The sequence below is a fragment of the Oryctolagus cuniculus genome, chromosome 11 (genome assembly GCF_051225735.1).
Source record: "Oryctolagus cuniculus isolate XC-2025 breed Fujian yellow rabbit chromosome 11, ASM5122573v1, whole genome shotgun sequence".
NCBI classification, from domain to species: domain Eukaryota; kingdom Metazoa; phylum Chordata; class Mammalia; order Lagomorpha; family Leporidae; genus Oryctolagus; species Oryctolagus cuniculus.
In genome coordinates, this window is record NC_142877.1 from 7,252,448 (window position 1) to 7,268,194 (window position 15,747).

At 41.8% G+C, this 15,747-nt stretch overlaps 1 long non-coding RNA gene across 8 annotated transcripts in view; it reads right to left on the reverse strand.

Moving 5' to 3' along the window:
* The window catches only part of LOC149123311 (uncharacterized), an 86,754-nt gene that overhangs the window by 32,359 nt on the left and 38,648 nt on the right, over positions 1-15,747 (reverse strand). For 3 of the 8 annotated variants that reach the window (XR_016217078.1, XR_016217076.1, XR_016217077.1), the window contains exons 2-3: positions 13,536-13,605; positions 13,357-13,407 (exon numbers count right to left, since the gene is read on the reverse strand). This is a non-coding gene — a long non-coding RNA (uncharacterized LOC149123311). Of the gene's footprint in view, positions 1-1,849; positions 2,043-13,356; positions 13,408-13,535; positions 13,606-15,747 lie in introns of those variants that run through there. The other 5 variants (XR_016217082.1, XR_016217080.1, XR_016217083.1 and 2 more) reach the window with 3 other exon arrangements.

Here is a 15,747-nt window from a genome sequence, read left to right on the forward strand (position 1 = left end):
GACACAGTACACAAACTCAACAAATGTATTAAATGCTTTGGAAAATATATTTCAAATAGTAAATGTAAGAAGCTTTTAAGACAATGCAGTAGAGGCCAGCACTGTGGCATAGTAGGTTAAGCCTCCACCTGCAGTGCTGGCATCCCATATGGGTGCCAGTTCATGTCCCGGCTAGTCCTCTTCTGATCCAGCTCTCTGCTAAGGGCTTGGAAAAGCAATGGAAGATGGCTCAGGTGCTTTGGCCCTGAACCCGTGTGGGAGACCTGGAAGAAGCTCCTGGCCCCTGGCTTCAGATTCACCCAGCTTCAGCCATTGCAGCCATTAAGGGAGTGAACCAGCAGATGTAAGACCTCTCCCTGTCTCTACCTCTGTCTGTAACTCTTCCTTTCAAATAAATAAATACATCTTAAAAAAATAAAATAAGAAGACAATGCAATAACAAACTGAGTCGAGGATTAAACTGTAGCAAACCACCACCAGTCTAGAGAATCAAATAGCTTCTTGGATGCTTATCAACAGAGCATGTAGAAAGGTCTACATTTGCCACCGCATTGCAGAAAACACTACAGTGTGGCGGCTGTTTGTTTTATTCTCTCTGCCAGAATGAGACACTTGTCTTCTGAGCCAGCATATTAATGATTTAGAACTAGTAATTGTTTCTATTATGTCTATGAGTTGTTTTATGAGGATACTTCAAGAAGTGCATGAAAAACGGAATTAAAAGGTGAGGTTATTTTGGTACAAAAATTTTTGTGAAATCCATGTCTAGTTTTTTCATAATATACATTTACCATGAAAATTTTGAAAGCCTCTTTGTGTATATTATACAAAGACTAGGTATGCATATTTTTTAAAAATTGCACCAAAATAAACTTATCTTTAATTTCATTTTCCATAACCTTCTTGAAGTAGCCTCATATTTCAAGGTCAGTTGAAAGATTATCTCATGATAACAAGTTTGTACCTAGAAAATTAAATACCATGTTTCCTCTAAGTTGCATTTATTTAGGTATAAATTTCCAATTTAAGGATCCTCAACTTTGTAATGCAACTTCCAATCTGTTTCACAAGAAATTCACTGTGATGGCCAGGAGTCCCTGGGCTGGTCCTCTCTGATTTGACTTTGATATGTCACACCCTCTCACACACAATGGGGTTCACCAGGATATTACAGAAACGCTAAGACTTCCAAAACCCACTGCAGGAGACAGGAGACGCCGTGGCTGCCATTTTGTTCTTTTGGATCACTCATGCGTGGGGGAAGCCAGATGTGATTTTTTAAATATATTCGAGCATCCTGTGGGGAGGTCTGCATGTTGAGAGACCAACAGCTCCTGCCAACAGCCAGCACCAAGGGAAACATCTGCCTTCTGCAAAGTGCACCCTCATCCCCTCTTGAGCCTACAGATGACACAGCCCTAACTGACCCTGAAACACAACTTCAAGAGGGACCTCAGCCAGAACCACCCAGCTCTGCCGCTCCTGATTTCCTGACTCAAGAAACAGTGTGACACAGCGAGTACAATCTGTCACATCACAATAGATGATGAATACACTCCAAGCATCTTACAACAGAGGACACATGCTCTCACTCCCTATTTGTGCCAGATTCTTACTGCTAACTGCAAAATAGCTATAATCTCAATAAGACATAATTACAATCTTGAAAATACAGTTTTTCAAAACATTTCAAGATAAACCCAAAACCATAGACTACATTGATCCTGAAAAATTAGGCTTGGCTCAGTTATTATGTTGCTTCTCAAGTATGGTTTGTGTAGAATAAACTCTTCTCTATGCTGATTTATTTTTATTTTTTAATAATTATTTTATTTATTTGAAAGATAGAGTTACAGAGAGAGGTAGAGCCAAAGAGAGAGAGGTCTTCCATTCCACTGGTTCACTCCTCAAATGACTTCAATGGCCAGAGGTGAACTGATCTGAAGCCAGGAGCCAGCATCTTCTTCCAGATCTCCCACACTGGTGCAGGGGCTCAAGCACTTGGGCCATCTTCTACTGCTTTCCCAGGCCATAGCAGAGAGCTGGATCAGAAGAGGAGCAGCCAGGTCTTGAACTGGCACCCATATGGAATGTCGGCGCTGCATGCTGGAGCTTTAACTCGCTGTGCTATAGCGCCAGCCCCTAGGTTGATTTATTTAATAATCTATAAAACTTGGGGGTCAAATGTCACTATTTCACTAAGCCTAAGAATTACCCACAGCTCACTTGTAGCTCTCTCTCTCCTAGATAATGTTGATCTTCATGGCAGTTTCTATTGCTGGATTTTGAAAGGAATGATTTACCCTGGTGTGATTTCCTAAGTCTTCAAATTGCAAGACATTAAAATTATTTTCTATTGGAAAAACAAGCAGAGTTAATACCTGATTACATTTCTCCTACCGTGAGCTGTGAACAAAGGATAAATGTTAATTTGCCATAGGAGATCCATATTGAGCAGATAGGTATATTTTCCCTTGGGAAAACACTGTCCTACAGCAATGGAAATTAATTGGGTTAATATGTTCCTAATGGCAACATTTTTACTTATGTCTGTCTGTCTAAACAGACGTTAAAAAAAAAAGAATCAAAAGAAGCAATCCAATTACATCATCATTCTCCAAGGAAAATCTAATGACAACTGTCTATAAAATTCACTTAGGTTAAAGTGAGAATTTGCATCTCATTAGATTCAAATATCATTATGGAGTTAAAAGAGTCTACAAATAGCAAAGAGAATATTATGCAGTTATTTCTGGTTTAAAAGTTCAATTTTGCCTTCAACATCTCTTTAAAAACATTATATCTGATTTCAGCCATTAGAGTCAACGACTGCTTCTATCTAATGCAGTCTGCTTTCAAATTCCCTCAGCTATACTTCTTTTCAGATTGCTTCTTCAGGCCTTGTCTGAAAATGTTAGCTCCAAATACTAGTATGCAACCTCTTTTCCCACCTCCGTTGGAGTTTTTCAACATGGTGCAGGCCCTCTCTCAGAAGTGCCACTGTCTAAAACAACGAACCCGAGCTCACACACGCGTACTCTACAAGTGCCCCCTTCCTCCCGCCACGGTCCTGCCCCTGCATATTGCCTGGAACATTTTCCGTTCCTTCCAGGGCATGGCGAGGACAGAGCTCTCATCCTGGTGTGGAGGCAGGGTGGCTACAACACTGAACCAGCTAACGGAATGAGGAAGGACTGACACCGACCACTTGGAGGCCTGCCCGTCAGCCTTCCCATGGTCCTCCCTTCTTTAGCTCATGCAGAAGAAGCAAGCAGCCTGGGAAGTCAGATCTTGCTGGTGGCTTTAGAGCAGTAAATAAAGAGGCTGAATCTCGAATCCAGGATTAGAGGAAAACCATCTATTCAACACTTTCCCTGGACTCTTACCTGAATAAAAAATAGCCTTTTACTGTGTTGAACCACTGGGATTTGGGGAATGCATCTACAATAGCTAGAATTGTCTGAAAATATTAAACTAAGACCGTACTACACAGAAGAATTTATATAGAATACATTTTTGAAATATACTAACAGTTATAGAATAGCTTCTGTGTACCAGACAGGAGCCGGATACAGCAGTGATAGGACAAATTCACTGCCTTAGAAGAGGTGAAGGGATGGGCAATATGCAAAATTACAATTTATAAAATGATGAATGTGGGCCGGCGCCGCGGCTCACTAGGCTAATCCTCCGCCTAGCGGTGCTGGCACACCGGGTTCTAGTCCCGGTTGGGGCGCCGGATTCTGTCCCGGTTGCCCCTCTTCCAGGCCAGCTCTCTGCTGTGGCCCAGGAGTGCAGTGGAGGATGGCCCAGGTGCTTGGGCCCTGCACCCACATGGGAGACCAGGAAAAGCACCTGGCTCCTGGCTCCTGCCATCGGATCAGCGCGGTGCGCCGGCCGCAGCGCGCCGGCCGCGGCGGCCATTGGAGGGTGAACTAACGGCAAAGGAAGACCTTTCTCTCTGTCTCTCTCTCTCACTGTCCACTCTGCCTGTCAAAAAAAAAAAAATATATATATATAAAATGATGAATGTGGCTTGGAATCAGTGCTATTGAGAAGATACGGTAGAATTACATGAGAGCAGTTGTTCCAGATAAGCCCCTTTGGCAATAAGGAACTACGTACCTGAGAATTTTACACTTGAGCTGCGATTTCTAAATATGGAGCCAGAGTGTCCCAGTTAAGAGGACACAGCATCCAAACGCCCTGCTCTGGGAGACTTCTGGCATTCGGGGCAAAGGGAAGCAAGTGAGTGGGAGATGGCAGAGGAAGAATGGGCAGCGTTTGAGATGACATCAGGGAGATAGGAAGTGTCAGCATCCTAAGGATCTGGTGGCCAGGCTAAGGAGTTGGGGTTTTACTCTGAACATGCTGGCAAGCCAAAACTTCCCAAAAAAGATGCGTCTTATTCTGAGACATTATAAAGAAAAATTGTGAAAGTTTTAAATAGGAATTTTTATTTTTATTTTTATTTTTTGACAGGCAGAGTTAGACAGTGAAAGAGAGACAGAAAGGTCTTCCTTTTTCTATTGGTTCACCCCCCAAATGGCTGCTACGGCTGGCGCACTGCGCAGATCCGAAGTCAGGAGCCAGGTGCTTCCTCCTGGCCTCCCATGAGGGTGCAGGGCTCAAGCACTTGGGCCATCCTCCACTCTCTTCCTGGGCCACAGCAGAGAGCTGGACAGGAAGAGGAGCAATCGGGACAGAATCCGGCACCCCAACCAGGACTAGAACCCGGGGTGCCGGCGCCGCAGGCAGAGGATTAGCCAAGTGAGCCACGGCGCCGGCCTAAATAGGAATTTTAAAAAATGCTTAGCTGGTACCCTATCTAGATCACACAGCTGGGCTCTTTCCACTTGGTCGTTGTCTTGGAGCTAAAACCTGAAAGTATGGCAAATGGTTCCTGCCCACAGGATCTCCCTGTGTCTGGAAGCATGCAATTGATTCTTGCCCTATGGCTATTGACCAGTTTTTCTTCTATTAAGCAAATTCCCTTCCGCATTTGGTGGGCTTTCTAGTTATCTGTTCTTTGGATTCTCTTTTGAGTCAGTTGTATTGTCCTGTTGTTTCCTCTACTAGTCAATAAGTGAAATAAAATCACTGATACATCTTCATTTTACTTCTATTTGCATGGAGTCAAAATTTTTGCCTTTACGAAACATTATCATTTAATAGGATAAGCACTCCCACAGTAGAACTACCACACAATCAACCAATCACCCAATTCCAGTTCCCGTTTATTGGATTTAATTGAGCCATCATAATCACACAGCTAATCCTAGGCCTAGCACATCAACAACCCCAAAAGCAATCTCTGAGCTGCTGTATGTGGGGGGTACGGACTAGAGAGCAAAGATCCACAACATTGCCTTTGTAGAAGGTGCTTTATGCCTCCCTCCCTCCATAACCCCCCTCACCTTTCACACTCAGAACCACTTCCCCCACCCTCTCCCTTCCTCCCTCTCCTAGGGACCCTAGAGGGGTAGGGAAAATCATAACTGAAACATTTGAGTGGAAGCTCCCAGAAGGCAGCAGGTGTTGGAGGTGAGTCCTGTGGAGGCTGTTCACAAACAGCTGAGCTTCATTTTCCCCGTTGTCAAAGAGATCAACTAAGAATAAAATATGCAAAATGTGTTTTTGATGACTTGATACCACCTCCGGGTCTACCACAGCATCTTCCAAGCATAAATTACCCTCTGATAGGATGGCTTTGAAGTCACACCTTCTGCCAACATGACTTCAGGTGCAGTCCAGCCTCCAGGAACAGGGAACATTCTCAAGATAACCTTCTAGTGTATTCTGAAATTACACGGCCTTTGCTAAAATTTCTGGGAACAACTTAGACCTTCATAGCATAGGTCTCTTGAGAGTTCTAAAGAAACGTGGGATGCATTCTATTGTAGACCCAATATTTATTAAAAATGTGATGAGACAAATGATATTCGGGAAAGACATACTTGTCTCACAATTGGCACATTGGCTCTTCCAGGTATTTTCAGAACTCAGAATCAAATCAGAGAAGCCAATGTTATCTGACCTCACCACCTCCTACTCTTTCTTCCCTCACCTATCACACCCATCCTAAAGTTTCATACCGAATTGGATTTACATCATCACAAATTTGCTTTCATTTTTAATGGGAATCACAGGTAAGTAAAATTTTCTGTATTCTCATACAATCAAAAGAGATGTAAAAATTTGTGAGCATTTAGATAACTTTTATGCTAAATAAAATATTTCAATGTCCTTATTAGCTGCTGGAAGCTTAGAGCCACATTTGTACCTCAGCTACAATTAAGTATCTCTATAATTTTGTTCTAAGGGTTCTATTGTCTTTTTTTTCTGGCTCTGTCTTTAGCGACAGACTTTTAGGTATTGCTGTCTTGTATTTTTCTCCCTCTTTGTACTTTAAATCTTTTCAGAAACATAGGAGAGTTTAAGAAAAACAGATAGAATTAAATACAATAGGATAGCTTCCAGCCTCTATAAAGAATGAAATTTTGCAATATGTGACAATATGAATGAACCTTAAGGATATTATGCTGAGTGAAATAAGCCAGCCACAGAGAGACCAATACTTACATGAGAAATCTAAAACAGTCAAAGTCACAGAGGCAAAGAGTAGAATGTTGGGTGCCTGGGGCTAGGGGTAAGAGGAAGTGAGGAGTTACCAACCCCGGGCACAAAACGGCAGTTTAGTAAGATCTACTCTAGGACACGACACTGAAAGTCAGCAGTAGTGGTACACATCAAGATTTCTCATATTAAGTGTTCTTGCCACAACAAAATGAAATTGGTAAGGTTATTAGAAAAACTAACAAAGTCACCAGTCCTAGGAAATGATGAACTTGATTCTGCTTGCACTATTTTTAATCTTGCGAAAGATACAATGATTATTCCATATATTAATGAAAACTAGAAGTCCATTATTTAAACTAAAATTCCAGGCGGATATTTTTAAATGCAGGCTCACATTCCACCAACATATCCCCAACATTCTTTCCTTGGAAGTCTTACTTTTCTCACTGGCTTAGACAACTTATTTGTTAAAAAATGAGAGTAGATTATACTTTGGGCAAATATATTAATAAGGACTCTCAATGGCAAGTAATGGAAAACTGCCTAAAAAGGGGCTCAGCAAACCTTAGAACATAGAGGTTTAGGCATTGAATAGAACCAGCTTCAAGCATGGCCCAGTAGCATTGGGCATCATCTACCTGTACCCACTGCTTTCTTGGGTTTCATTTGCAAGCCGTCTCCTCCTATGTAGAGCTAATTCTGCCAGCGCAGCAGGCTTAAACAGCACCCATGCGCTTCCCAGCTCCACCCTGAAACACCTAACACTAGAAGCAGAACACATTTATAGAATCCTCATAATTGAAGCAGATCTGTAGAAGAAAGTGGTGGTTGTCTTGTCACTAAACATTGTCTTCGTTGTGACATGAATATTTAGCAGCTTAGCAGACAAAAAGAATCCAGAATCTAGTTTCTAAAACAGAAATCTCAACAGAGACTAGACCTCTGTTGGAAAGTGAATAATCTCTGCTGATGTTCTCCAAGGATTAAATGGGATTCCATTTCTCTTTAATTCTGTTCCATTTACCCTCCAGGCATTTCTCCTCCACTGCACAACCAGGGCTTTTGTTTTTCCTATACTCTCAGGTTCAAGTCACTGAGCCAAAGTCCATGACGAATGGCTATTCCATTCTTTCTTGATTTCAGCTTTCTATAGATAAACAGTACTAAGATTTATGGTTAATATAACTAAAATACTATAGGAAAGCACATGATCTCAATGGGGTCAATGAGTTCTGGCAATAAAAGAAGTTACAATGGCAAAGTTGGTTTCAATTCACAGAACAAAATCTAGGAATATGCACATTTCCCTGACAACAACCACTTATAGTTTTCACTCCTACTAGGTACCTATGGAAGAAAACAAGATTTGCATTTGTGTGCATGGACACATGTATTTTCTCTGGCTCTGTGTTCCCCTTTCTCGTTGCACTGAGGTGAAGATGGCAGGCTGGAGGCAGAACAGGAGGGGATCTATGACCACATCTCCCACACCTGGTCAAACATGTTTCTTACTGCCACCCTTACAAAAGTGGTTTTCCTTTGTTTGCTTGTTTTGTTTTTGCTGTGGGGAGGTGCTACACGGTGAGAAGAGGAGGAGGGAGAAAGAATGCAAAGATGGAAGAGTCAACACAATTGTTTTTGCTTCTAAAAAGTCAAGAACAGAAACTATAGCTACCAAAAGCAGCCTGGAGAGGGTAAGCCCTCTGCCATCTCCTGGGCACTTGGCATGCATCTGGCTTTGTAAACTTGGTCTCACTGATTCTCATGGAAAGCTGCAAGACGTCGCTGGTGCTGTCTGTCACATCCCGGCCTCTGACTTTCCCTGCAGCTGCAGTGGCCCATTTCATCCAAGCTCTGGTCCACCTTCTACTAACAAGTCCAGCCTGAACACCAGCTTCTGCTTCTTCCCCATAGGAGAATGCTCCTCTCGGCATAAATCAACACAAACGAATTAGCACTGTTGGGGCCGGTGCTGTGGTGTAGTGGGCAAAGCTGACTCCTGCAGTGCCGGCATCCCATATGGATGCCAGTTCGAGTCCCAGCTCCTCCATTTCCGATCCAGCTCTCTGCTATGGCCTGGGAAAGCAGCAGAAGATGGCCCAAGTCCTTCGGATCTCTGTTGTTGGGAAGAATCCAAGCTAAAATACAATCTCGCTACAACAACCACTTGGGTGAAACTGATTCAGAGAAATTCAGTCTACTGGCACACACTGGTAGGGAAAAGAGCCAGGGTCCAAGTCTAGGCCAGGGAAGCATCAGAAGGCACACGTTCCCCACTGTGCAACGCCCCTGTCTGGATCACAGGAACCCTTCGGTCCACCCCTTCCTTCTCTCTCCAACAAATCATCAAAAAGTCATGATTCAGTGGACCCCTGTGTTAGAGCATTTCCTCTCCTGTCTTCAAGAGAACATCTTTGCCTCACTGGAAAATTCAGCTCAATGCTAGTTCCTGCAGAGAGAATTATATTGGGAAATTCAGGTTCAGGCCTGCGCCGCAGCTCACTAGGCTAATCCTCCGCCTTGCGGCGCCGGCACACCGGGTTCTAGTCCCGGTCAGGGCACCAGATTCTGTCCCGGTTGCCCCTCTTCCAGGCCAGCTCTCTGCTGTGGCCCGGGAGTGCAGTGGAGGATGGCCCAGGTGCTTGGGCCCTGCACCCCATGGGAGACCAGGAGAAGCACCTGGCTCCTGCCTTCGGATCAGCGTGGTGTGCCGGCCACAGCGTGCCAGCCGTGGCGGCCATTGGAGGGTGAACCAACAGCAAAAGGAAGACCTTTCTCTCTGTCTCTCTCACCATCCACTCTGTCAAAAAAAAAAAAAAAAAAAAAAAAAAAAAAAAAAAAAGAAAGAAGGAAAGAAAGAAATTCAGGTTCATCCACTCAGTCAGCTAGTATTCAGTGAGAGCACACATGTGCCGTCGGCTGCAGTGTCACTGCCACGAGTGTGGTCATGAAAAGCACCCCCCTCACACAAGATCACAGTAGGGGAAGGGAACCAGGTAAACTAACAATGCTGAACGGTGAGTGTGGTTGACACACAAAGCAGGTGCCTCATCCGGCTGGCGCTAGCGCAGGTGAGGTGGAGGGAGGTACGCAGGAAAGGTTTCTGGAACTGTCAAGCCGCCAGAGAGCAGGTGGACACGCAGGCTCTGATTCCGTTAAGTCTAGGCCAGCACCTGAGCCTCTGCGTTTCTAGTAAGACCCCCGGTGAAGCTAACGCTGCTGGGCCTAGATAGCCCTGGAGGAGCCGAGTTTGGACTGCCCTCCAGCCTGTGTTTCTAAGAACTGAGGATGTTTTTTGCAAGGATTTGTAATAGCCAGTCTGTTAAGGCACTGATAGAAGGAAATGTAAATGTATAAGAAATTAATTCAATTGGGTCATGATTAGAAATTAACTTGGAAGTAAATTTTTAGGGCAACTAGTAAAAATCGAAACATAATGACCATACTAAGTACTTCCTTACAATAAAACAACCACAAAATGGAGGGGCATGAATTCAGCCTTGTAGAGAATCACAGGACATGTATACTGTTTTCCTTGCCTGATGTCAAACATAGGATTGCCAGTCCATGAGTATAGGTAAAAATAAAAATAATAGAGTATATTGTTTCAGTGCTTACTATGTATTAAGATGTTATATATAATTTATCATTTAATCCACATAAGCACACAACTAGTTAGATACTACAATTATCCCCATTCCATAGACCAAAAGAACAGAGGCTTTTATCTAGGTAAACTAGACATAGATAAGTAAGTCCATCCAAGGAAATGGAATTGGACAACCGACTTTGAATACAGTAACTAAACTCAGAATGTATGTTAGTGTTCAATGATAACTTTCTAAAGAAGATAGAATCATGGTATACAAATACAAACTAAATGAATCAAAAATTTTATTGAACTCATTAATGAGGGACTCAATTGTTGCTACCAATGGTTTAAAAAAATTGAAGTGCCACATATTATAGCTAGATTTAAAAAAGCAGAAATGAATTTACAAATGGGATGCAAAGCCAGGTCAGCATCCAGAGTGATGACTTACTGCCTTCTAGGAAACACAATTTGCCTCTTAATGGACAGGGTTACTTTCATTCCTCTCAGCTCCCTTACACAGCTGTGAAACAGATTAGACCAAGACAAGAAAATGCAGAGACAGCCAGGTTCGATGGGCTAATCAAAACACCCACCAAATTGCAGTCTTTCACAATCTCCTTATACTATTGATCACGTTGCTATGTACTGTGTCTCTGAATAAGAGGTAAAAATAAAAGGGTGACTATTTAGAGGGAAGAGCTTAGAATTAAGATGGAAATAATGTTGATTTCTACAATGGTGCTCCCAGAACGTGGTGAAGTGCATCCTGACATCTCAGCAGATGCTCGTTAGTAAACTCAAAGCTAACTGACTCTATTCTCTGGGTCAGTAGAAGAAAATAATAAATGTAATAATTGACAATTTCACAAATATTTTTGGCCCAAATATTAATGACAGCAAATTTGTAATTCTTGATTCTTGGCAACACACTGATCAGGATGAAACTTGCAAGTTAACATAAACTTTCCAGCTCTATTTCTGCTTTTTGCTGACAACTGTACACCACTGAAGGTCAGACTTTGATGTTGTCCCCATGGACATGCACCTGCTTCATGGTCCTGGTTAAAGACTTTCAGGATTCAGGGGCCATAATACAATGATGTTATTGTATTATGTATAACCTTGGAAGGACTTTGTCTCCTGAGACCATTTCAAAGATACGAGCAACAGAGAGAGAGATAGAAAGAGGGAGGGAGGGAGGGAGGGAGGGAGGGAGGGAGGGAGGGAGGGAGGGAGAAGGGGTTTCCAGTGCTCAGATGTTTCTAGACCACTGATCTCCCAACACTGAAACATAAAAATTCAGGTGGCTCTGAACCTTCCCAGACATGGTTTAGTAATGTACCCCATTAATTATCCCACCAATGGACACAGTCCTTAGATTTTGCAATTAGTATTTTAAAATGTCTAAGTCACAAATTGCCCAGCACAAGTAATCTTCATTTACAACCTGTATTAACTACTTAACCCCAAAGAGATGCAGCCAAACTTGATAGGGACAATTCAATACTGTCCCCATATAAATTTTAGATGATGTGAGTATGTCCAACTATAATGGATTAACTGTCATATTTACTTTTAAAGTAAGAAATCTTCACCAACACAATGCCAGTTTATGCTGTTCTGGAACTAACCAACTACAATTAAATCACAGAAAACATAAGAAAGAAATCACTACTCAAAAGGTAGAAACTAAAGGGTAAAATATCTCAGAGTTCTAGCTCAGGCTAAAGAAACAGAATCATAAGGCAATGCAGTTCTTCTACACTAATAGCTATTGTTATGCATGAATTCCTTCTACAGCAGTTCCCAGGCTGGTGCCTGGGGATTGGGCACAGAGAGTGAAGAACTGTGCTCAGTGTGTGGGTGTGTATATCACTAGGAAGTGCAGAGAGAGAATATAGTAGTCCCCCTCGAATCTGCAAAGCATTTTCAAGATCTCCAGTAAAAACCTAAAGCTGCACATAGTATCAAATCCCACACATACTTTACTATTCCCATGATATAGCTTAATCTATAAATTAGGCAGAGTAAAAAATGAGCAACAATAACTAGAAACATATACTATAAAGATTCTGTGACTGTTCTCTCTTGCTCCCACACCCCTTCTCTCCACCACAAAATATCTTGTGTCTTATTGGACCATAGCACTTAGAGACCAGAGTATGTCGTTTTTTCCTTTGCTAAGCCAAGAAGTGTTACTTTTTTAATTAAAGGCAGCACTTTATGGCATGATTTCTCTTTGGCATATTCAAACTGCCACTGTCACTACTCCTGCACTTTGAGGCTTTTGAGTCAAATAAGGGTTCCTGAGTATAAGCACTATTATACTCTGGTAACTGAGATGGCTACTCAGTGACTGACAGGTAGCACATAGGCATGAATGAATACACTGGACAAAGAGCTGATTCAAGTCTCGCAGGACTGCACAGGATGTCACAAGATTTCATCATGCTGTTGGGAATGGCATGCAATTTAAAATCTAGGAATTGTTTATTTCTGCAACTTTTCATATAATATGTTTGGACCACTATTCAGTGCAGGTAGCTGAAATAGTGGATAAGGAAGGTGACCATATGCTGTCCTTGAGCTTGGTAAAGCCTGATGCGCCTTGTGGTGCATAGCTGCATAGGCTGTGCTGATGCTTGGCTTCCCAGAACCCATAACTGCTCACAGCCATGACTCCTAACACAAGATCAAAGTGTCCTGTGTTAGAATAGTTTGGCCACACAAACCTTATGTGAGAGCCACTGACTGACTTCCTTGTACTGGAATTAGTGTTTTTTGGAACACTAAGAATGTCCCATAAGATATCATAGAAATATACCATTATGTATCACACAAATCTCCACAGAGCCTTCCAACATAGAGCTGTCAATATGTATTTTCACGACCAGGGTATAAGAATATCTGTTTCCCAAACCCTCAGCAACACGGCCATTGTGTATCTTCCAGGAGAGTAATTTGGATTCTCTAAGAGTTCAATCCCTATTTTTCACATCTCCTTCATTTTCCTCAGTTCATCTGGCAAATAAATCTGTTTTCCACTGGAATAAATATGACAATTAAAAATTAACCCAGCCACCTGCTGAGCCACTGCTCATGCGTCTTTCTGACAAGAACAGACTAGCAGTGCTTAACTGGGAAGAGAATGTGGTTCATTAGGAAGGATACATTGTACTTACCGGGCTATGAGGAGAAGGGAGAATTTACTCCTTGTTCCGCCAAGGTGATGTCTAAATAGAACCAAGTGTTGGCTTTTAGACAAACCTAACCATACCCAAATGTGCTCAAAGTACAGTTCCGACCAATTTGTTCAGACACCAGAATGACACGGGACACGGCAGAGGATGAGTAGCCATACCTCTCTTTGTCGCTCTTCTCATCAAGACTTGGGGTCTACTTCTCCATCCTCCTGATCATAGCCTTGTGATCTGCTTTAAGCAAGAGGAAAGCAGTGGATGAGACATCATCTGGCTTCTGAGGCTAAGCCCCAAGGGAAGCTTATTGGTTTTGTTCTTGTTTTTAGGAATACTGTGCTATGTGAACATACCCAAGGGAGCTTACTGGAGAGGTGACAGAGATGGGAATGAAGGAGCCCCATCCAAGCAGCTGAATGTGAAGGGAGCCCTGGAGGAGCAGGTAGCCCCTAGTTGGCCAAGGGTAGGCAAATGCCGGAATGAGCCCAGCCCACACCATTTGGCACAGAGAAGCAGGTACTCCAACCAAACCCAGCCCTCACTGCTAGTCTAGTGTGCTAGAATAGTGTGTGTGCAGGTGGGGGTGGGATGCTACTTGAAGTCATACAATTTTGGGATGGCTTTTTGTGCAGCAAAAGATAATAAAGAAAAAGTAGATTTTAAGGGGCCAGCACCATGGCACAGTGGATAAAACCATCACCTGCAGTGCCAGCATCCCATATGGGCACAGGTTCAAGTCCTGGCTTCTCCGTTTCCAATCCAGCTTCCTGTTATGGCCTGGGAAAGCAGCAGAAGATGGCCCAAGTCCTTGGGCCCCTGGACCCATGTGGGAGACCCGGAAGAAGCCCCTGGCTCCTGGCTTCAGATCAGCTCAGCTTTGGCCATTGTAGCCATCTGGGGAATAAGCCAGCAGATGGAAAATCTCTGTCTTTTCCTCTCTGTAATTCTGCCTTTCAAATAAATAAACAATTTTTTAAAAGTAGATTTTAAATAAATTTCAATATAATCCTACTACAAGTCCTCCTATATGAGGTCTGAAATCATAGTCTATCAATACAGAAATGCTTCTAAATTCCACACTGATGACTCAAATGACTATCGTGAATTTTGATTTTCTGCAACTGATCTTTATCAATTACTTATGAAAGAATATACATTTCATACAAATATAAGTCATTTAGTTATGTCCAAATTGGTACCAAATAGTGATTTTCTCCCTTAGGTTTCAGCCAAGGCACTTCACATAGAACTTCTACTGCATTTCTCTACCACCAGAATGGAAGGATTTTTTTTTTTCTGTTCTCTTTATTGATGTAACCATAACAGCTACAATAGTACCTGGCATATAGTAGTCACTCAATAAATATTTCTTGAATAAAAGTGAGAAGCGCTAAAACATGAGTATTTGAATAAATGAATTGGCATTATCATTTTCCCAGTAAATCCAGCTAATTTTTTATGTGTCAGAATTAAATGATAAAATTCTATTCAATCTGCAAAGGCAAATATATTAGTTTCATGAGAGATAAGTTCTTCCACAGGTAGTTATGCAGCCAATAACCTGAGGAGTTAAGTGTAATTAAGGCATATCACCCTGGGGAAGAAAGCTAATATCTTTTTCTATCTCTGCATTTATGTTCCATTCATTAAAATCTTACAGTCCATTAAGTCATTAATAATCACAGAATGCAATAACAGTGATATATATGTGACTCAGTATTTCATGTCACTTTATTGATGAAAGCATTTAGTTAGCCAAGGGACAAAATATTCAGCAAGCACCACTGCAGACTTTTTGTCAAAAAAGAAAGTTAAAAAGTAGATGTAATCGTGGTAACTTCTTATTTACATGCATCTGCACTCTGGAAATTAGTAACATAATGAAAAGATGAGGCCAAGAACTAAAATAGAGTCATGTTTGGATTTCTTAGTTTGTTATAATTGTTGTTATGCTAAACTCAAAGATGCAAGACACAGTCTAGGCAACATACATTTTTGCCATGTTAAGGGGATATTTTACAGGATAATTCCTAGAGACACAAATTCCGGACATTTTTGATTTTAATTGCTAATTCTGGTTTCCATCCCTGAGAGATGTATAAACTTACACAAACTGTTTAAAAGATTGACAGTTTATATAAAGACACACTATTCAGTGAAAAAGGAAGCTCTACGTAATTACAAATAATATGTTATAATGCTTACAGGAGATAGAAACTTAATAATCTAAGTATACATAGAAAGGAAGGAAACAAAAAAGACGACATATGTAGCAAACTACTCAAGATTTTCTCTGCAATCTATTTACAAGACACTACCACATTCTGCAGTATGGTCCTTGGCAATGTTTGAATTTTATATTACACATAAGTATTT